The following is a 22,276-nucleotide window of genomic DNA, read 5'->3' on the forward strand; positions in this document are numbered from 1 at the left end:
TATGCATCCATCCATCCATCCACCCAGATAGATAGATAGATATTATAATATTAATTAATATTGCACAATATATATGTTTTTACTGTGTTTTTGATCAAATAATGCACCCTTGGTGAGTGTAAGTAAATATTTTAAAAATCTTACTGGTCCCAAACTTTTGAATAGTAATCATGCAAATTAACCGTCAACCCTAGTAACCTACACTTTATTTTCTTTAAAAGGTACCAAGTGTGTTAATTTGTGAATAACATTATTTACTGACAATGAATTATTTAATATAACATTTTGACAGATCTATTAACATTTAATCACTGATGATGTTTAGCAGGTATTTGTCACCTAAAACATTGATTTATCATCAGGTTTGAGGTTCAAGATGCTATGCAAAAAATGACTCATTTCAGAGAGAAAGAGCGGCCTTTTTAAAATGTCTTCAACCTCAGTTAATTTGCTCTCTCAGTGGAGCAAATTTGATGTTATGAGAGATCCCTACAGATTGACTGGACACACATGACCTGCACATGGCATTGTGGGATATCTGTTCTGAGTAATCAGGATAAGCGGAAAGCTATGAGCTTTAATGAGGCAAAAATGGAAACAAATGGAGTGAGTGTTCCCATTACTCTTCTGTGTGTCCAGGGAGACAGAGTAAAAAGAACAGAGGAGGTGCACAGGAGAGGTAACGAGAGCAAGAGAGACTGTACTCAACTGAATTAAATGTCTCTTAATCTGTTTGTGTTCCATCTGAGCTCAGACACATCAGTTTTAACTTAAAAAAAAGGAATTGGAAAGGACAAAGAATAATGGGAAACAAACAAGAAGAGAGTGCATGATTACATGGATCATGTGGATACTAAACGTAAGGGTAAATTAGATTAAATGTGTTAATTGTATTCATGTAGAATACTTGATATGTGATGATATCAATTAAGATTTCTCAAAATGTATAAGCACATCTAGATAGCAGAGCATCAAAGCAGGGTTTGTAGTCAGAACCCATAATACCATGAACACCTACATAGAAAACCAGACCTAAAAAAAGCACAAAAAAGTACTAGTATGTTAGTCACACCTCATCTACTCTGACAAAACTATGAAATCAGACGTTTTTAGAACCTGATAACACGAAAGTATCTTTATTGTTTTGACAGCATTGATTAACAGAGGATGATATGTCTGTAAATTTCTTTGCAATTGGATTTATGTTGATATTTCTTCTATATAAGTGACTAAATGCATGTTTAAAACTGAGTTGTTTTATTATTATATAGTGTTATTGTTCATATGCCCACCTTGTTCGTAAAGCAGTTCATTTCATTCTATAAGTGCCAATTCCAATTCCAAGGAAGAGTTCACCCAAAAATTATCATTCTGTCATTTACTCGCCCTCATGTTGTTCCAAACCTGCCTGACTTTCTACTGCAGAAGACAAAAAGAGATTTTTGATGAATATCCTGGACACACAATACTGATAATAAAAACTGATAAGGACTGGGACTATTCAGGCTCCAAAATACAAACAAAGAATGGTCCTTATGATTTGTGTACTACTGTATAGTCTCTCAAAGGGTTCCTACACTTTACGATCACTAAACTTTCATGACTTTTCCTTTTTAAGTGTTTGTAAATACTAGTCATTAGTCATAATAAAGTCATTTTCATTCAGATTTTCAGTGAATAATTGACTAAAACACAAAAACTACCACGTGAAAGCACACTGGTTGGTGTTTATGACACTTTATATTGCTTTTGCATGTAACTGCATACAAAAAAAACTATAAGAGCTCTATTATTCACTGACGGCTACTGCTGTGAGTTACTTGTGATTGAAAAATCTGGAAGTGAAGCCGTGACCTAACTTCATTTGTATTAGCTACAATAGGCTACAGCTCAAGATTTATTACGCTTGGATTACTTTGTTTTTGCTTTGTGGGATAAATGTTCAACTTTGTTTACAGATTTGCTGACTCATGAGTTTGGATGACAACAAGCTGGAACTCCGCCGCTGCTGTTAATGCATCTGTGAGAACATTTACGTCCTGTTCGCAGGGGCTTCGAAAAGTGAGTCGTGCCACTACACATCTATGCTGGAGTAACTGTAGCCAGTCACAAACACATATACGCTTGTGCACAGACCAAAATGATTCACCCCATAAACACAGGGATGAGGGTTTGGGGGAGAGTTGCATAATGTCTAAGGATTTATGAGGATGTGCAGCATTTTGTTGCCATAGCAACTTGCAATAAAAGGTATTCTGAAATACCCTATTCATTTTGAAAATTCACCAAACATCTCCAAGGCAAGTGATTATAATACATTATAACTATAATCTCCTTTTCCCCCTCATAAAACCATATTTGAAAATGCATTACATGAGTCAACCTGCACATTATTAAAATATCTCACAGCAAAACCTTTGCTGGGAAAACTACAATGCATCAATACTGCATCTTCTGGAAAGAGGTCATAGACAATCAACAGTGAGTCCCTATAGGATATCTATAAGTTACATGCAGTGGTAAATTGCTGGTTTTTTTTTAATAAATACATATAATTTTAGATTATTTTTTTTTTCATTTTCGATGAATTATAATCTCGTCTGGTTTGCACATTTGAAACTGTCCAGCTGTCTGTCCAGTCCTGTTTTTTAGTGTAAATACATGAATAGACACCCATTATTATTCAAATCCCTATCCCACTATCCACCCATTTGATTCCTCACTAAAACCCGCACATGCTATTAAACTGATTTGTGAACGGTGGAGAGAATGAGAAAATGTATTCTTCATTATCTTTCAAAGTACACTATACAGTGTATTTAAAACTCTAGACTAACTTCCCCACTGTTCATTATATATTTAAATAATCAGTATTCTCCTTACTACATAAATACATGCGGTCTAAAACATCTTTTTGTTGCATGTGAATCCATGTAATTATCATAATAAAATGCATATCTGCATAATTCTGTTTCATGTTTTAAAATAGCAAATATCCCAGAACCTGTATTTCATTATCATCCTCAGTCCAGCCAAAGCTGTAACAATGGCACTGTTTAAAGCAACGCGCTCATTGTCATTATTATTTGTTAAATATGATAGACAGAGACAGAGAGAGAGAGAGAGAGAGAGAGAGAGCAACAATAAATGAATTCGCTTTTAACTGCTCCTGATGTGCACAATGACTTCATGTGCATAAACATTAAAAGGAGGCACACATTAATTAAGCACGCAAAATCCACAGAGAATGGGAGGCTTTCATTGCCCTACAAAACTAATGAAGAGTTAGTGCAGTGCTGTTTCAACCTGATGTCAGATTTTCTTTCATTTATTCATCCTCTGTTGTTTCAACTTGCTGCTTTTCTAAGAAAACAGACTTCATTATTTACCAGCGCTGATACTGTTCAGTCACTGAAGGGTCGACACTCATACAGAGTTCAAGTACAAGATAATGTACAGCCAGACAGTCATTAAAACCAACCCAGACAAGGTGACCAGGACACTGACATGTGCTACGTGGCTAACAAATAAATAAACACATGGATATATAATAATGGATTCATCTAAAATTGAGTTTTCACATTTTTCTTGTAGGTTCAATCTAACCAACTTCTTACGTTATTTACATAACATATATATCTTGATGTTCCAAACCTGTACAGTTTTATTTTATCCTTTGAACTAAAATGGAGTCATACAGTATATTCTGAGTGTTCCAACGTTTGTGAATAAATTGTTCAGGCCATTTTCGGGACAAAATAAAATGGAATATTCAAAAGAACCGATCCAAAAGAATGATTCCTTAACTGATCCAGTTCTAAAGTCACTGACTGACTTCATGTCGTTTCATATCAGGTTTGAAACAACATGACAGTGAGTAAATTATGTCAGGATTTAAAATTTTGGGTGAACTATCCTGTTAACAGTAAAAGCACTTACATTTGTATTATGTGCACATCTGAGCAGTGGTTGTTTGTTCTTGCCTTCATAGTAGACACTGCATGCTGTAGTTCTATTGCATGTTTCTCTAGGCAAAACAATGCCCTCATATGATGCTCAAGCTTTACAATACATGTCATTCAACAAGAATGATTCAGAACAGTTGTGTATTATTTACCAAATACCCTTGTGTACCACAAGTATAAACAAGCCTTGGCTCACAGCACCAGAGCGAATTTCTAAATTAAAATTGGTTGATGCCACTGTGAATTGTATATAGAACAATACAGATTGTTTGATTTAACAGACGAAAACAACAGTCGATTGACCTTGACGTGCCAATCTAGTCTCATTCTGTCAGTCACATTGTAGGATGCCCTTCAATGAAGCATTCAGCCACACTTGCCAATATTAACTACAACAACAACAAAAGACAAATGCCTTTGGCGTTTTCAGTTTACCCTCAGAGCCTGGGATAATAGAGAGGCTAATTGGGGGAGAAGTTCATCTACAGACGACTGAAATAGTCACACGGGTAAGGCGAGAGGAGAAAAACATAGAAACAATGAGAAAATGAAAAGTAAACACCACAGAACAAGGGAAGAGACAGTAAAAATGGAAAGGAGTAGATGTGCACAGAGGAGATTAAATGAAAACATATGAGAAAAGTGAATATGTAAGATAGTGTCACGATGGACTGGCACGAGGTGCCTGAGGTGGGTCTCGAACCCGGGTCTCCCAGTCAGGGTAAGTTAGTTCTCTACCTCTGGTCTACTGGGAAAAACAGTTTCTTAGAAGACCCATGTGCAGAAGGAAGGGCAAACTCAGAGGCTCAGGTAACCCAAAGGCAGGCAGTCTTTACTTGATCTCAGTAGTAAAATATAAACAGAATATCAGTTACAGCTTTACAGCACCAAACAGAAGGTAATCCAATAAGCAACTGGAAAATGAAACTTAACAGGTCTACAACACAGGTAGTACATACTGGGTAGGCTCAAGACTGAACACAGCACAATGAAACTGCCAAACTTAAATAGGTCAAAGAACAGGTGGAAAACATTAACTTAATGAGCAGTCTTAATTAAAGAGTTCACGGCCGTTAGTGCCACCTAGTGGCCTGGAAAGTTCTCATTAAGGTGCAGGGGGGTGCCCACCAATGGTTGGGAGAGTAATTACATGTGGTAGCAGACAGTGCTCCCTAGTGGCTTGGAGAGTAATTACAAGAGGAGTCTTACAGATAGAAGGTAATATATGCATGTGTGAGTGTGTACACATGCTTCTCAGTCTTTCTGTTAAGCTGATAACTGCATTGTTGCATGCATTTTAAATTCATAGTGCTTAATGTTACGAGACCTCTTAATCCACAGAAAATCAATGCCTAATAACCTATGAAAATGTACATTTGCTCTTTTACTATCGCCAGAGGCCCAGTCATGCACTCCGGGGGCCCTTCTTTCAATTCCCCCGCATTAGCAGTAAAAACCATAAACCACCATTAACGACGGAGGATTTTTGTGAGGCAGTGAGGCGGCTGGTCTGCGCTCATGCCTTTTGGGACAGAGATCAGCTCCAGGAACAATGGTTGTATGATAAAGACAAGAGAGGGAGGGTCTGGAATAGGTCTCTCTCTTTTTTTATCAAGATGAGAGGTGCCAGAAGACATTGGAATAACTGAAGTGAAATACATATTTTTTTATTTGTTTATGTCCTCAAAACTCTATATATTGTACTATATGAAGTTGGTAATAAATATGCAGCATGGTAAATACACTCTCTCTCTCTCTCTCTCTCTCTCAAAAAAAAAAAAACTGTTACAGGGGTGGTACCCTTTCCAATATTTACAGTTTAGGATATTTTAGGTACTAACATAGAAGTATTAATATATAACATTTAAATATAACATCTAAAAAAGATCTTAAATATACATTTACAAAATAGATAATGTACATTTTCATTGCATGCCTTTAAGTGATATTTTCGGAGTACTAGTGTGTTTTGGGATATATATGGGGTATATATCACTGTATATTAGTACTATGGCATTGCCACCACAGTACGTTGTGTGCATGTGTCTGCAGAGGGTGTTTTTAATCAAATTTTGAGTGCAGGCTTGTTTGTTGGTGTGCTTGCGTGACGGTAAATGTGTTTTTGGCTAAGCCTGTGTGTATGAGCTTGTGTAATTGTGTTGTCTCCGACTGTCAGCTCCACTAAGCCCCAAACCCCCAATACCCACCCCCCAGCACACGGCTGACCTGTTTCCATATAAACACAGGACGCTGGAGGCAGAATGCTGAACGGCGAGCTAAAGCTTAGACATCCTGAGGATGGACGCCTCCGAGGCTTAGGGTCCCTCATCTCCCAGCGACAGAGCTACCAGACCCAGCCGGCCGTCCTCCCTGCCACCCAACTATAATTACCAGACAGAAATGCATGTACGTGCTTACCGCCTGCAGGGCTGATCTCCAGCTGCCGTGATATTAACTCCATCAGGTCTTGTGCTGAAAAGAGCTTTATCCCTCAGCTCTCAGGAGAAGCTCGGCACAGCCATCCCCTTAATAACATACATAACTTCTCTCAAGCACAACTTCTTCTCCATGTCCCCCACAACTGAAATACTGCAGCTCATAGGGGGAGAAAAAAATCTATGTCCTATTTTCTGCTGCCAGTGTATAAAGCATGGGGAAGATTTTTAATCAGTATTTTTGTCTTAGCTTCAAGAATGTCTTATTATCCTTTAAACGATTAATTTGCTTGGGAAACAATCTGTTTGAGATTTTAAGACTTATATATTCTGAATTAAGTTTATTGTTCTCAGTATATGAGCATTTTTCTCTTTTGAGCTCATACATTTTTTGTTGTGTTGTTAGATTTATGCTCAAAACAAAGAAAAAGTATTTGCCAACAAACTTAATTCACAACATATTTGTAGCAGACCAGTCTTTATATATTATTATTATGCAATTTGTAGAAACGTATCTTGTTTCAAGGATATTTTGATATTCTTTTTGGAGATAGATAGATATATTTCAATTTAAAAGTAGTGGGATGGTTGTACAAAAGAAAACGTATTAATGCTTTTGTGTTCTCTTGCAAAACTTTTCCGTTCCCCTGAGAAACCTTACCTTTGATCAGAAAACATTTGCTTACTGTCTTGCTAAATTATTGTGTTCTTCTGAGAAATCTATATTTCAGTGTTCTTGCAAGTGAACACATACTTTCTTAGTGAAACGCAATACTTTTGCAAGAGAACACAAAAGCATTGAATATATGAATATATAAATATATATACACACACACACACACACACACACATATATATATATATATATATATATATATATATATATATATATACATAAAGCCTTAATGTGACCTACAAACATAGCATCTTTAAATGAATGATGAGGGAGCCATCATATAATGATGTGGCTATGAAGATTTCTGTTTCTGGTTAATGACATGTTATTAATCTTTCCTCTGCTAGGCAGATATCACAAGGTTATAAGCAGAGTGCCCTTTCATGGACAACCCCCAAAAACTTGTTGTAGATGCACATGAACACTTATGATTGTTTAAAGTCAGTTTAGCTGGGTGCATATAATCATCACCTGAACATACTGTATCAAGACAATCTACAGAAATCATTTTATCAAATAATGTTAGAGAATAATATGGAAATCAACTCATAACTCCATCAATGCGGGTGTATAAGAATTCACTCACTGATTAAGCCTAAAATATTTCTACAGTATTTGTCTGGGAACATACAGTTCCACAATATCAACATATGCAATTACTCTTTTTTTTATGTTTGTGTGCGAGTGTGTGTGTGTATGTATGTACGTGTGCGTGCCATTAGAGTGAGTGAGTATTAACAGGATTTACTTCAGGATCTGGTTACTAATTGGCACATTACTATGTCAAATATTCACCTAAATTATTTTGTTACAAGTAAGATTTGATTGAAAGCAGTGTCTCATGTCAGATTGAGTTTTATTAGTACAATAGCACAGATGCCGTCTCTTGTGGCACCAGCGGGGTCAGACGGGTGAGACAAATTGGAAAAGTCTGCTGTGAAGTATAGCAGCAGACAGGCCATGTGAATGAGAGGGGGAATGAAAGTACGAGTTCAAGTTTCAGGGGGGACTGTATCAGACGATGCACCTGTTCTCCCCTCTGAACCAGTGCTGGTTGAATAAGGAGGGCGGGTCATGTGTCCATTGACCATCTGCTGTTGGCTTAAGTCACAAAACACTCTCAGGCAGGTGCACAACACTCACTCTACCATTACAAGTGCTGTGCCAGGACTACAAAATAGTACAATGAAATGCTTTATACAAATATTTAAATCAGTTTCATGTCTCAGATTTGATTGTGAATGCATTTAATCTTAATCTCAGCAACAGACAGTGTGCCCACATACCAGAGTGCAGTATAATATACAGTATGAAAAATGAATATGCATTTTGAGGTTTGCAGATTAGCAGTGTTCTTTCGGTAGTGTTTTTAAGGATTAATTTTAAGTGAGCGTGTAATGAAGGCAAAGATAATCTGTATGTAAAAATGGATGAAAGGATCATGAATAATTAATATTAAACATCCGCTGATACCAGTATATAATAATAACTGATTTGTTGCGTTTCCTAGCTTATGTTGTTGCAGTATCAACTATTACTGATAAACCAGCCTCCAAAGCACATCAGATCTCACCCTGAGTGGGTGGTCAGAATGAGCTGGAAAATGGCTTTATACATGTATGACAGACTAAATGAATAGAATTATTCATGAAACTGACATTATTATACAACAGCATTAATATACATTACCGTTCAAAAGTTTAGGTTCAGTAATATATATTATTTTGCTTCAAAAGAAATTCTAACTTTTGTTCAGCAAGGACAAATTAAACTGATCAAAAGTGACAGTAAAGACATTTATAATATTACAAAAGATCTATTCTATTTTTGTTTCGGTTCTTTTCAACTTTCTATTCATCAGCAAATCCTGACAAAAAGTATCATGGTTTCCACAAAAATATTAAGCAGCAGAAGAGTTTTCGATACTCATGATAAGAAATTTTTATTAAGCATCAAATCAGCATACTAGAATGATTTCTGAAGGATCATGCGACACTGAAGACTGAAGCAATGCACTGAGAATTATTGTTTGCCATCACAGGACTAAATCTAAAAAGTAATAAATAAATGCAATAATATTTCACAGTATTACTCTATTTTGTTGTGCTTGAACATACTTCAGTATTCACTTTAAGAGACACCAGCAACATCACAATCCACCTGCTGATTTGGTGGAACAACTCAGGACTATTGTAAGAACACAGCGGCTAACTGGTGAAAAAAATGTCATTTGGGTTTCTCTGCCTTGCAGCGTTAGCTGGTGAGATGGACATTGAGAGCCCATTAGCAGCTGGGAGATTGTGAATAGAGAAATCAGTTTTGAGGTGAGCGTTCAGTCTGCAGGGACTGATAACCATCAGTCTGCTGAGAGGTTTGTTGCTTGAAATTAGAAGGAGATGAGTTGTTGAGAGAACGACTTGAACTGTGGGTGTTTAGCCAGTTGAATCAGTCCGCTGGTGTGTAATCTTTTCAGGGGATTCATCCAATCAGATTGCATTCTGCCCTGCAGTTTTGTTTTTCCATGTCTCTTTTACAAACATGCAGTCACTTACACTTTGCACATCATAAGGTTTGTAAGTCAAAGAAATCCCTAACTGCCTTTCAGTTGTCTCACGTCTAGATGCTGATCAATAAGGCGACAAAGATTGATCTCCCAGCGGGTAGATCTTTACACAAAAGATCAACAACTTTACACAAGCAACAGATGCAGAATTATGGACTTTTGATGCCCAGTGTGGCTCACACACACACACACACACACACACACACACACACACACATACACGTCTATGTTACTAAGAGGGGACTATCGCTCTACACTGACCAAGAGGGGACCAGTGTTTCTGGTCATTTTTAAGAAACAAAAATTACATACAAAATTTTCATTTGAGGTCTTTTTTCATAATATAACTGAAAAAATGCATTTTTAATTTTTTTTAAAAACATGCCAAGTGGGGACCTGAGTGACGTCTACCTATCCAACAGAGGACCTCCATAGACTGCAATGCAACTGTGTGTGGAAACATTAGGGCAATTGTACCAAGTGTTTCTTCACAATCTAACTGTATTTAAATGCAACTCTAAACTTTGAAACATTCACACTATATCACCATTGAAGAAATATTCTGATAGAAATCCAAAATGTTTAATAAATTAGTATGATTTTCTGGGCTTGACACTAATACAAATGCACTTCTCAATATATGAATGCAATCACACAGATATATATATATATATGTTTCAGTCAAACCAAAAAATATTAAGACAAAACAAACAAGATACTATAGTTAATTTGAGGATAGCAAAAATAAAGTAAAATGAAGAGCTCTTTAAGATAACAATTGCATGTCAATACTTCTGTCAGTAAAGAGTGCATGTGTTAGATAAAATGAGTTTGGTCCCCAGTTAGATGGTGACGTGTGACGCCTGTTAGACTGAATCACCTCTTCTTACATCACAGACACATTAACATTATATGTTAAGTTAAGAAACAATATTATATGTTAACTTAAGAAACAATATTATATGTTAACTTAAGAAACAATATTATATGTTAGCTTGCTGCATTGAAACATTTCAGTTGAGTTCAGTAAAATATCTTTTAACCAGGCTACTTTAGCTGTTTAACACTGACATTTTTCAGAGGCTCCATTTTTAGGGTATTATCAGCATTGCCATTATATTCAGAAATAAATAAATAAAATAAAAGTAATTTGTTAAATGTAAAGGCAACCAAACAGATCACGTCATGCTTCACCATCTAACTGGGGACCGGTTTGATCTTGGAGGCTAATATTTCTTTCTTTTTTTTTTTTTTTTTAAAGATAGATAGATAGATAAATAGATAGATAGATAGATAGATAGATAGATAGATAGATAGATAGATAGATAGATAGATAGATAGATAGATAGATAGATAGATAGATAGATAGATAGATAGATAGATAGATAGATAGATAGATAGATAGATCTGATCTGAACACTTAGGTCCCCTGTTAAATGGTAAACTGCGACATCTCTTTTGCTTTGACATTTCTTGCCAATTTCATGTTAACTTTGAAAATATTCAATTGGCTAAATTTCTAAATCAATGTTACAATCAACATATATTGTAACTTTATATTATCATCCTTGCCATAGCATTCAGAGATGGTGAGAATGTGAAATATTGTTAAATGTAAGGTCAGCCGATCAGGCGTCACACTTCACCATCTAACAGGGGACCAGTGTGCTTTAGTCTAGTGAAATCACCACTACATGCACAGACCTGTTGCTGTGTATGTTTAGTATGTACAGTTTAGTCTGTGTGGAATTGTTTTTATTATTTGACTTTTTTTTTTGTTCAACACAAACAAAAATGACCCTCAGTGGCCGATAAGAAACATCAAAAGAGGATTCGTTGTAGAGTGTTTGACAAAATTAATGTCTTGTAATGTATAATGTATGTTCAGAATACAGCCGAGTGATCCCGCGATCATTAAATCGAAACATGTACGCGTATTTAAAAGGGATTTTAATACCCCGCATTTTGAGAGTGACTCCCTGATGCTCTAAAGTTAGGATTGATAACATATCTAGACTGTTATTAGTATGTAGACTATAACAGGTTTTGTAGTTGTCTATAGATCTGTTATCTTTCTCTATTTGAACTTTGAATATATAGAGAGCACTTATTGTTTCTACTTAATACGACTATTATGTTATTTGTTATGTGTTTATTTGTATGTTCAGTTTGTGAAAAGGAGTTCACTTTCAGTCAGTCACTCTCAACGTCACATCGGTGATGACCGACACATTGTGATCCCAATTCTAGAAGCTCATAATTCATGTACGGTTCCAATGTCTAAAGAGACTCACATAAAATCATGCAGGAGAGAATCCAGGCAGTTGAACAAAACCTTTTACACAGCTTGAGTGTTGTTGTTTTTACTGCATATGATAATTCATACTCAGAAAGTAGAACTGAAATTATATTTATTACAAGATGATTTTTCCAGTCAAACATTTTTAGACCAGAAGTTGGTCACTGAGATTCCTTTTTTTTATCTGTAAAAATCTTGTCTTGTGGCTTGAGTTAAGTGTTGGCATTAATGCTAATCAAACAATAAAAGGCGAGAAGAAAAATAATTACATTAATTTCTCAAGTAAAGCATTATTAGTTTGTTTAATTTACATCAACAAAACAAATTTACGGGTTAAAAAGAGCAGAAAGAGCTCTTTAAGGTAACAATTGCATGTCAATACTTCTGTCAGTAAAGAGTGCATGTGTTAGATAAAATGAGTTTGGTCCCCAGTTAGATGGTGACGTGTGACGCCTGTTAGACTGAATCACCTCTTCTTACATCACAGACACATTAACATTATATGTTAAGTTAAGAAACAATATTATATGTTAAGTTAAGAAACAATATTATATGTTAACTTAAGAAACAATATTATATGTTAACTTAAGAAACAACATTATATGTTAACTTAAGAAACAACATTATATGTTAAGTTAAGAAACAATATTATATGTTAGCTTGCTGCATTGAAAAATTTAAATTGAGTTCAGTAAAATATCTTTTAACCAGGCTACTTTAGCTGTTTAACACTGACATTTTTCAGAGGCTCCATTTTTAGGGTATTATCAGCATTGCCATTATATTCAGAAATAAATAAATAAATAAAAGTAATTTGTTAAATGTAAAGGCAACCAAACAGATCACGTCATACTTCACCATCTAACTGGGGACCGGTTTGATCTTGGAGGCCAAATGGGAATTTTTTTTTTTTTAATAGATAGATGGATAGATGTATAGATAGATAGATAGATAGATAGAATAGTGCTAATGTTGATCTGAACACTTAGGTCCCCTGTTAAATGGTAAACTGCGACATCTCTTTGGTTGCTTTGACATTTCTTGAAGATTTCATGTTAACTTTGAAAATATTCAATTGGCTAAATTTCTAAATCAATGTTACAATCAACATATATTGTAACTTTATATTATCATCCTTGCCATAGCATTCAGAGATGGTGAGAATGTGAATTATTGTTAAATGTAAGGTCAGCTGATCAGGCGTCACACTTCACCATCTAACAGGGGACCAGTGTTTTTATTTTATTTTTTTATTTACTGCATTAAAATCTTCAGTTGGCTCCAGTAAATTAGATGAACAGAATATCTTTTAACATTTGCACATTTGTAGATCCAACTGAAAATTCTCAATGCAACAATCAATATATATTTTTGAGTTTTGACCTCCATGTGTGTATTAGTGTCAGGTGTTGTATGGAGAGCTACAATAAAATACTTTAAGCATTGGCACTTTAGTCGTTTAACACACTAACATTTTTCAGAGCAGCACTTGATTTAGGGGCTCCATTTTTATTATCAACATTGCCAAGAAAAGTAAAACAACAAATCAAAATGAAAATAATAAAATATGTTTATTTTAAAAAAAATTAAATAGTTCAAAATTACAGTGGCTTACATCAAAGTTATAACAGGTCTAAAACAGAGTCCCAAACAGTAGCTGAAAACAGCTGTAGTCAGTCATTTCAATGCTATGACGCACTGATGCTGCATGTACATGGACCTTCAGTGTCACGGCACAGTTAGGACTCAACACTGATACTCCACATCACACGCTCTCAGGGTTTATGGGCTCAGTACTGTTCACCCAAACTTCTCTTAACTGAAATGATTCTGTTGAGCACAAAGTATTTAACTGTTTTCCAGTCTCTTCCATTATCCTTTAGAATCCTGTTTGCATTTATGCATCTTTCACAGTCCACTTTTCCAGGAGCCTTCATTTCCTCAAAGTAGATCTTGAAACAGTGTGCTATGACTTTCCTCTCTGTTTCTGACCAGGGCTTTCTGGCTCTTGCTATTTAACAAAATTAAAAGATAAAAAATATATATAGTGAATAAATATATGAATGAATAAAAAAAAAATTAATGTCAGTAATACATACTTCACAAAGTTGAAAAAAAAGTGGTCTGATGAGGGTGTTGTCCATCCGTCTGTAATGGACCAAGCATCCTGCTACCTGTAATATAGAAGATTCATTTATATCAATGTCTAGTAATGGCCACCTGACTAAGCTGTACAGAATTAATACAATTAATAATGATAATGTCATGAACGCTGAAAGTGACATGCAGAACAATTCAACAAGTGCTCTTTTTTTGTAAAACTGATTTTATCATTGCATACATTAAACTTGTTGACTTGCATCCCCTTTAATACTCAAACCCAGACCCAAATTAAAAGATGTAATTCATGTAATAACACACTAGTAATTCATGATTAACCTAACATTTTAAGGATCCAGAATTGTGCATTAGTTAAGAATAAACAAACCAGTAATTAATGATTAACTTTTTCACAATTATTGAGTGGCACTTACTAAGTGATATTCAAGTTTATTGACCAGAATAAGCCAATAATTATTGATTAATTAATGCATTATTCTGGATTACTAATGCATTATTCCCTTAAAATAAAGTGTTAAAGTGTAAAGTTTCACTTTACAATAAGTCAGGTCAAGTCAATTTCTATTTATAGAGCACAACATTAACACAACCATCATTGATCCAACGTGCTTTACAAGAAAAGGTTACTTTAAAAGCAACAGAGATCAAAAATTAAAATAAAAAATATGTATATATACACATTTAAAAAAAATAAAAACATACATCAAAAGAACCGTACACCGCATCACGCAAATGCAAGAATGAGTCTAAAAATGAGTCTTTAAGTTTGATTTAAAAACACTGAGCGATGGACAGGACACATTAACTAACAATGAGAAATACATTTGTTTAAATATTTAAGCTTTGTTAACATAAAAAAAAATACAACTGTTTATTTTTTGTTAATGTTAGCTCAACTACATTAAATAATATTTATTAATACATTATTAAAATCAAACATTGTATTTGTTAATGATAAAAGTAATGTTTACTAACATTAATAAACACTTTAAAAGTGATTTTCATGTTAACTAGTGTTAACCAATGACATCTTATGGGAAAGTGCTACTATTTTATGAAATATAGTAAAGACCATACCAATGCGGATTGTTTTTTCTTCACTTTGATCAGTAATCTCTATTGTGTTGTAGTGCTATCAGCTCTGTTCACGCTCTCTCTCTCTCTCCCCCACAAACATTCACACCTCTCACAGGATCAACACCTGACCAGTGAGTTTGGGATCAGGAAGACTGGTTTAATGTTTTTAAAAGAAGACTTTTCTGCTAATCAAGGCTGCATTTACCTGATCAGAAATATTGTAAAATGAATTTAAAATTGTGAAATATGTCAGCATCATTACTCCACTCTTCAGTGTCAAATGATCTTCAGAAATAATTTGAATTAGCAGAATTGATGTTCTTTTATGATCAATTATTATTGGTTCTCAGTCATTAATAATGATTCTTATATTATCAGTGTTGAAAGCATATTTTCCTGCTTCATAGTTTTGTGGAAACTGTGATATATAGTACTTTTTAGGATATTCAATGAAAATAAAGGTCAAAATTACAGCATTTATTTAAAATAAACTGAATAGACCTATATCGAGATATCTATAGATATCTTGCCTATATATATACATATATATATATATATATATATATATATATAGAGAGAGAGAGAGAGAGAGAGAGAGAGAGAGAACTGTTACTTTAAACTGTGATAATATTAAATGCAGACTTGGTGAGCAGAATATTCTTTTAAAGACATTTAAAAATCGTACTGATCCCAAACTGATTTAACATTGTTTGTAACAAGTTTGCCAAGTTAATTCCATTATTTTACATTAAAACTCAAAGTAAATTTGATTTACTACAAATAAATAACAATTCATGAAATAACTCAGAAATATGAGCTAATTGAAATAGAAATGTACCTGTCTCCATGAGCTGTCAGGATCTCCGCAGTCGAACATCATTTCTTCTCCTTTAGTGATGTTTGTGGTCACAAATGCACACAAATGTGCTCTTTTCTGTTCATCAACAATCTGTTGGTCACAAACACATACACACACACATATTATTTTTAGAGAATACATACATTTATGATACAAGTTTAATATGTGTCCCAGTTGTTTTCGAGTTCCAATGATTATCAATATTAAACATTTTATCAAGTATGATTATCAGTACAATCTTTATAACAGTGCATCAAAATTAAAATACACATAATATTCAAGCCACTGATTATCTATAATTTCTGTTTCTGTATTTTTTCACACTGCACACTATGAACTAGTAATAACATTGCACAGTGCACTTCTTGAAATTCATAAGCTACTATGCCAAGTACTTAATTAATATTTGCAGTCATACAGTATTGTAGACCGAGTCTTAAATGATAACTTACCTTTCTCTTGACTCTTGACTGAAATGTGTCTTTATCTTTCCCAGATGCGATGAATTTCAAAGCTTCCTTTTCAGGACAGACTCTTCTGGGTCTCATTTTCCTGTGAAATATTCAAGATTTTTTTAGGGTACACTGCATTTGCCAAAATGAAAAACAATATTTAGAAACAACCACAAAAAAAATCTATCAACAAATGAACAAATATATACAGTAAATAGAGATTAAACAGCACTAACATTTACTAAGAGACTACATGCAAATTTTAACAGTCTGCGTGCATTTTTGCATTTTTGGCAGACATTTATTTTTTAAGGCTTCCATTTACATATTATCAGAATCTAAATTCAGAATCTAAAACTTACCTTTTCAGTCTTGAATGGAAAAAAGAGATGAGAAATGGCCTTAGTAGGCTTTGTTGTATGTGGTCCCTTGTAGGCAATGTAGGAATCTCAAAAAGCAGTTTGTCCTTCAAGGTTTTGGAATTTTATTTCACAAAAAACTAAAAAATTAAATGTAGATTCTGTCAGGAAAACAGTATATATATAACCCCACCCAGATATCTGGAGCGTGATTGGATGAGACTCAGTTAGCCCGGATACTGTTGGTACTGTTTGCTGTGAGAGGGCAGGTGATAATGTGGAGACATTAGTGTTATTAGCATATAAGAAGAGAGCACAATCAGTTTAGCAGACGCTGCTGGGGGAATTGGGGGATGTGGGGATTCTTTAAAACAAGTCACTTTGACCGGGATTGGTTTGCTTTAAGATTATGTAGCTTGAAAAATAATCAGGGAATTTTTTTTTTTTTTTTTTACACTCAAGGGCATTTAGTCCAAGAAAGATTATAAAAGTATTAAAAACTATTTGTGTTGTATTCAAAGTCTTCTGAAGTCATACAATAAGTTTGTGAAAAGTTTCAACATTGAGGTATTAATAACTGAAAATAATTCCACTCCATAAACACAGTCATCATAAAATACAGCTGAATTTGAGTTTGAGATAAAAGACATCAAAACTGACGTAATAAATGTCCCTGTCCACAGCGTTTGTCTGCTGATGCAAAGGTATCTTAATGAAACCAGTGAAATACCCTGCACATGGAAAAACTGCATTAAATGGGCAAACTAAAAATTGACGCCAAGGGCTCCTGACCAAGAGTCAAGGATTGAGAAAGTGTAAAAGACTGTCCCCAATGAGACTGTGAATTGTGACGCCTGTTCAATATTTCATATTCTGTCTATCTATGAAACAACAATGTTGATAATAACACTAAAACAGCCATTCTTGCCATCAGAAATAGTTAAACTTAAGTAAAAACATAAGATAAAGAGTGACTCGTCAGGTCGAGATGCAATGCATAAGAGAATGGCCAGCATGCTGATGACTGGTCAAACAGAAGCTGATCATACAGATGTTAATCATACAGATGACCGGCCATACAGACCGCATCGACACGGATAGCTGTCGTACAGACCAATCGCTCTCGAGCTGGAGGAAGTGCTGCTTTATAATCTCAGAACATTCACTCACTATTAAAATGATTCTGGCTGCTAGAAGGGAGAACATATCCTACAACACGAGTAAGTTCTACATTTTCTAATCACTTATTCTACAAATGTTGCACCTATGTTTAAACATGTTTAACAAAACTGTCTTTCCTTTTTTCTTTTAAGAAAAGTCAAGTCAACAGTTCACATTGTTCACTCTACACAAGAATTTCACTTCATCAGAAAGTTCAGTCCTCAAAAAAAGGTATGTTGCTACTCAATATATTTTGAATATAAAATGTTCTGAATACTAAAATATATACTCCCAAAAATGGAATTGCCACAATCAACAAGAATCATAAATGTCAATCTCATTTCAAGACAAGTAAACCTCTTAGTGTTAGTGTATATTCATCTGAATATCTTTCAGTTTCAGGGACCAGCTTTAACGTTTAAACCTGTGAGTTTTGGCTGTCCATGTTAAAGACTGGAAATGTAACAATAAAATAAACATCCTATAAACACATTTTTCAGCGATTATGGAACCTCCAAAGATTTGAGCCATAATTAATAATGTGTATTGTATATTTTCTATCAGCTGCATGCAGAATCTGGATTGTTGGGACAGCTACATTCGACGTTGGTGAAAAGCGAGCAAGGGAAACCATGGGCACCAATCTCAGTGTGTCCTCCCAGGTCCAGTGTTTGGGGTGACCTCCTTCCTTTCTTCCAACAGTGTCTTAAAGAAAGAACTGAACAAATGAAGTTTATGCTTTCTTCAATCGACCCGAGGCACCGCTGGAGGAAAGGTGGACAGAGTCAGGAAGTTTGTGAACAATGTGATGGCCAAGTTTGTTCTCTGTGTTAATGGAGCATTGTCCATCATCCACACATAGTGTTTGACAAACCTGAGCTATATTTAAATGATGAGGTTCATTTAAGCCCTAAGGGAAATGATATATATATATTTTTTACTGATATTATCCAGTGTTTGAGAGACCACAGACCATAAACCTGTCGCTGGATTGGTGCATGTTACGGGAAAGAAGGTCTCCTGTATTAATTTTAAGTACCTGTAAAAGTACCCAGCAGTGTGTTCAACAAATGCCTGACTTAATAAAAGTATTCCCCGGACTTACTGCTATGATCTTATTTTATTTATCTAGCATTTAAAAATAAAATAATATACAATGCCTAAAATATAAACAGCTTCTTTGCAAAAATGTTGAGTTTCAACCTAAATTTAATAATAATAAATTAATATCTGGTATAATTAAATACTATTTGTATCATTTCATTTATAAAATACACTTAAATAGACCTGCTTTCTTTTCTGGGCTTTGCTTGTATGTCCAAATACCTGTTTGCTGTGAGAGGCCAGGTGATAATGTGGAGACATTAGTGTTATTAGCATATGAAGAGAGGAGACCATCAGTTTACCAGACACTGCTGGGGGAACTGGGGGTGTGGGGATTCTTTAAAACAAGTCACTTTGATTCAGATTGATCTGATTTAAGATTATGTAGCTTGAAAAATAATCAGATTTAATTTTACTTTTTTATAATGCACTAGCCAGGAAAGACCATCATACACATTGTAGATACTGATATATATATATGTATGATTCAATGTTTAGGTCTCCATTTTGTTCACTATTGAACGGTCATTTCTACACAGACTAAACTGAACATGCTAAACTTACACAGCAACAGGTCTGAACCTGAACTGTACTACTAACGTAAAAAGATTAAGAACACCGCATTTAAAGTCTTTTAAATCATTGATGCAACTTATAAAAATTACATTTTCTGAATGAGGAATTGTTTTATTTTTTTGTGTGGCTTAACGTCGGGTTTTGAGTAGACTTTTCTATTTAAATTATTAATTTTAAGTTTACTCCGTGACGTCACATTGTTCTAATCGACGTTCAGAAGAATCCATTCAACACGGCGGATAATCACAAGCGACTGGAGCGAACTTATGGAACAACTTGTAAGTACATCAAAACAATTGTGAAAATGTCTTATTGAATATCACAGTAAAGGGATGTTTTTATTTTTGGGAAATGCTGTTTTTACACAGCGCCCAAGTGATTTTGAATGCACATTGATTTGGATTCTATTTCAGCATCACTGCTTACAGTATGATGTTAACGTCAAAGAAGGACACTAATCTTAATGTTAGCTGGCATTTCGTCACTAAACGATTTGAATGTCACTGATGTTAACTGTGATGTTCAGGACTGTGTTTCTCAAAAGCATAATGAGCAAGTCGATTGTTGAGACCATTTGGTGTCAAATGTTTCTACGCTCATCCTAGCCATACAGTGCTCTTTTGGGGAAATGCCCTGATAAACGTGTGTTTGTTTGTTTTTTGGTCTGTTTTTAAACAACTAGCTTCTAAGAGTACTAATCCAAAATTAGGTTTAAGCTTACACACAGACATGAATATTGTAATATATTAAAATTACAAAAGAAATGTACAAACTTGTAGTAAACCTTTACAAATCTTTCTTAAACTGCAGGCTGAGCTGGATGCTGAATAGAACAGAGTGAGCCTCAACACTTCAGGTACTGTAACTTCAAGTTGTGTGAAGTGTCCGAACATAACAGGACACAGATTTGGCTTTCTCTTTTCCAATGTCGGTTAAACACTTCACGTTTTTGTGGTTTTCTAGGTTTCACCATATCAGAGACCTGCAGGATTTCACAGACATTCATCACATTCTAAACGTCTCATCTTCATGTGAGGGCAAATCACAAACACTAACTGCCTTTATCACCGTTTTTTTATAATTATAGTTTTTTTTTTTTTACATGATGTCAACATGAAAGGAGCCCTTCATGCTTTCCCAGTGTACATGTGTGAGAATAAATGTTCTTTAGGATATGAAATGTAAGAATTAACTGCCATAATAGATCTGAAATAAGAGTGGTGGAATTATGATGTTAGAGCTGTGCGTTGCATTGAGAGTTTTTCAATTTATGAATAAAATAATGGCTGTGGTAAACATAACTTGACGATGCTTCTATTTATTTTCTACAGTGTAAACTGCACACACTCACAGCCTAAAACTTTCTTATTTAAATTAAAATTAAATTAAAAATTAAATTTATGCATTTAGCAGACGCTTTTATCCAAAGCGACTTACAGTGCATTCAGGCTATCAATTTTTACATATCATGTGTTACCGGGGAATCAAACCCCCAAACTTGCGCTTGCTTGCTTATTTTTATTATTTTTTGCTTATTTAGCTATTTATTAAAAACATGGTTTTTCAAAAATGAACATAACTGCTTCAATATTTGTGTCTGATGTTGTCTACACTGGATGTGACACGATCCCCATCAGTGAAATGATGCTCGTTCTGTTTATGATCAAATTTACTGACACTACGTTCAGATGATGTGACACTATAGTGTGATGTCATCAAGTCTAGACACACTTTCAGCTCAGCGGGGCACGGCACAACTCTCACGTTCGGTGTAGACACGGTTAGACAGTGTCTGCTCTATTACAAATCATTTATATTTAAATCAATCAATAAAAAACCTAAACCTGTGGCATTACAAGATGGAAAATATAGCCTAGAAAATATATTTCCACTTGCTCTGTCCTCCGTCCATGACACTGTCTCACTGCGGAGCTGCAGTTTAATCTGAACAGCTCTGAACGCTGAGTGAATGGTTAGATGCATGATGGGCTAGTATAAAAAACAATAAGGTCTTTCCAGCTTTAAGGTAATTCTGCCTTATATATATATATATATATATATATATATATATATATATATATATATATATATATATATATATATAATCTTGTCTCAGTTTTAAATTTGACTGTTAAATTATAAAGAATGACATTTTAACTGCTTTTGAACTACTTCTTTGTCATCTGAATATTGATTTTGAGTAGAGGGAAAATTAATTAAAATTGTAAATCAGATTTTTTGTGTGAAAAAATTAGTTTTTTGTTTGTTTGTTTTTTAGGCCATATCGCCCAGCTCTAGAACGATCCCATGGTGAATTACTCTTCTGGGTTCTGATGTTAAAGTTCCCCCCACTCTGTTGGCATTACATATTAATGTCTACTTTAGTCTCTGACGATAAAGTTTTCCTCTCTGTGCTTATTCCAGGATGAATTGTGTGAGACATCACTGACACAAGCCCCTCTCCTGCTGATTGTGTTATCATGGACAATGAAATGTCCTGCAACACTGCAGCTGTGATGAGATGATCTTCCAGTGTTTCACATTCAGAAATACACATAACGTGCGGTTTAAAAAAGGCTGAATATTTTTTTGAGTTTTTGACTCTTTTTTTAGTTAGTATTTGTAATTT

General features: G+C 34.6%; 1 protein-coding gene and 2 long non-coding RNA genes across 7 annotated transcripts in view; 1 reads left to right on the forward strand and 2 right to left on the reverse strand.

The window, feature by feature from the left end:
• The window catches only part of gfra1a (gdnf family receptor alpha 1a), an 88,305-nt gene that overhangs the window by 37,783 nt on the left and 28,246 nt on the right, over positions 1–22,276 (reverse strand). The gene's annotated exons all lie outside the window — the stretch shown is intronic.
• On the reverse strand, positions 14,059–17,070 carry LOC127970432 (uncharacterized). Its single transcript, XR_008156613.1, has 4 exons — positions 16,810–17,070; positions 16,448–16,547; positions 15,975–16,085; positions 14,059–14,112 (listed from the first exon to the last, which is right to left on the reverse strand). It is a non-coding gene; the product is annotated as an uncharacterized LOC127970432 (long non-coding RNA).
• LOC127970433 (uncharacterized) lies at positions 17,277–20,641 on the forward strand. 4 transcript variants are annotated; one of them, XR_008156617.1, is made up of 4 exons: positions 17,277–18,026; positions 18,120–18,198; positions 18,364–18,428; positions 18,532–20,641. It is a non-coding gene; the product is annotated as an uncharacterized LOC127970433 (long non-coding RNA). The 4 variants fall into 4 exon arrangements; XR_008156616.1 differs by having other exon boundaries at positions 18,364–18,393; XR_008156614.1 differs by having other exon boundaries at positions 17,277–18,198.

Source organism: Carassius gibelio, chromosome B13, assembly GCF_023724105.1.
Source record: "Carassius gibelio isolate Cgi1373 ecotype wild population from Czech Republic chromosome B13, carGib1.2-hapl.c, whole genome shotgun sequence".
NCBI classification, from domain to species: domain Eukaryota; kingdom Metazoa; phylum Chordata; class Actinopteri; order Cypriniformes; family Cyprinidae; genus Carassius; species Carassius gibelio.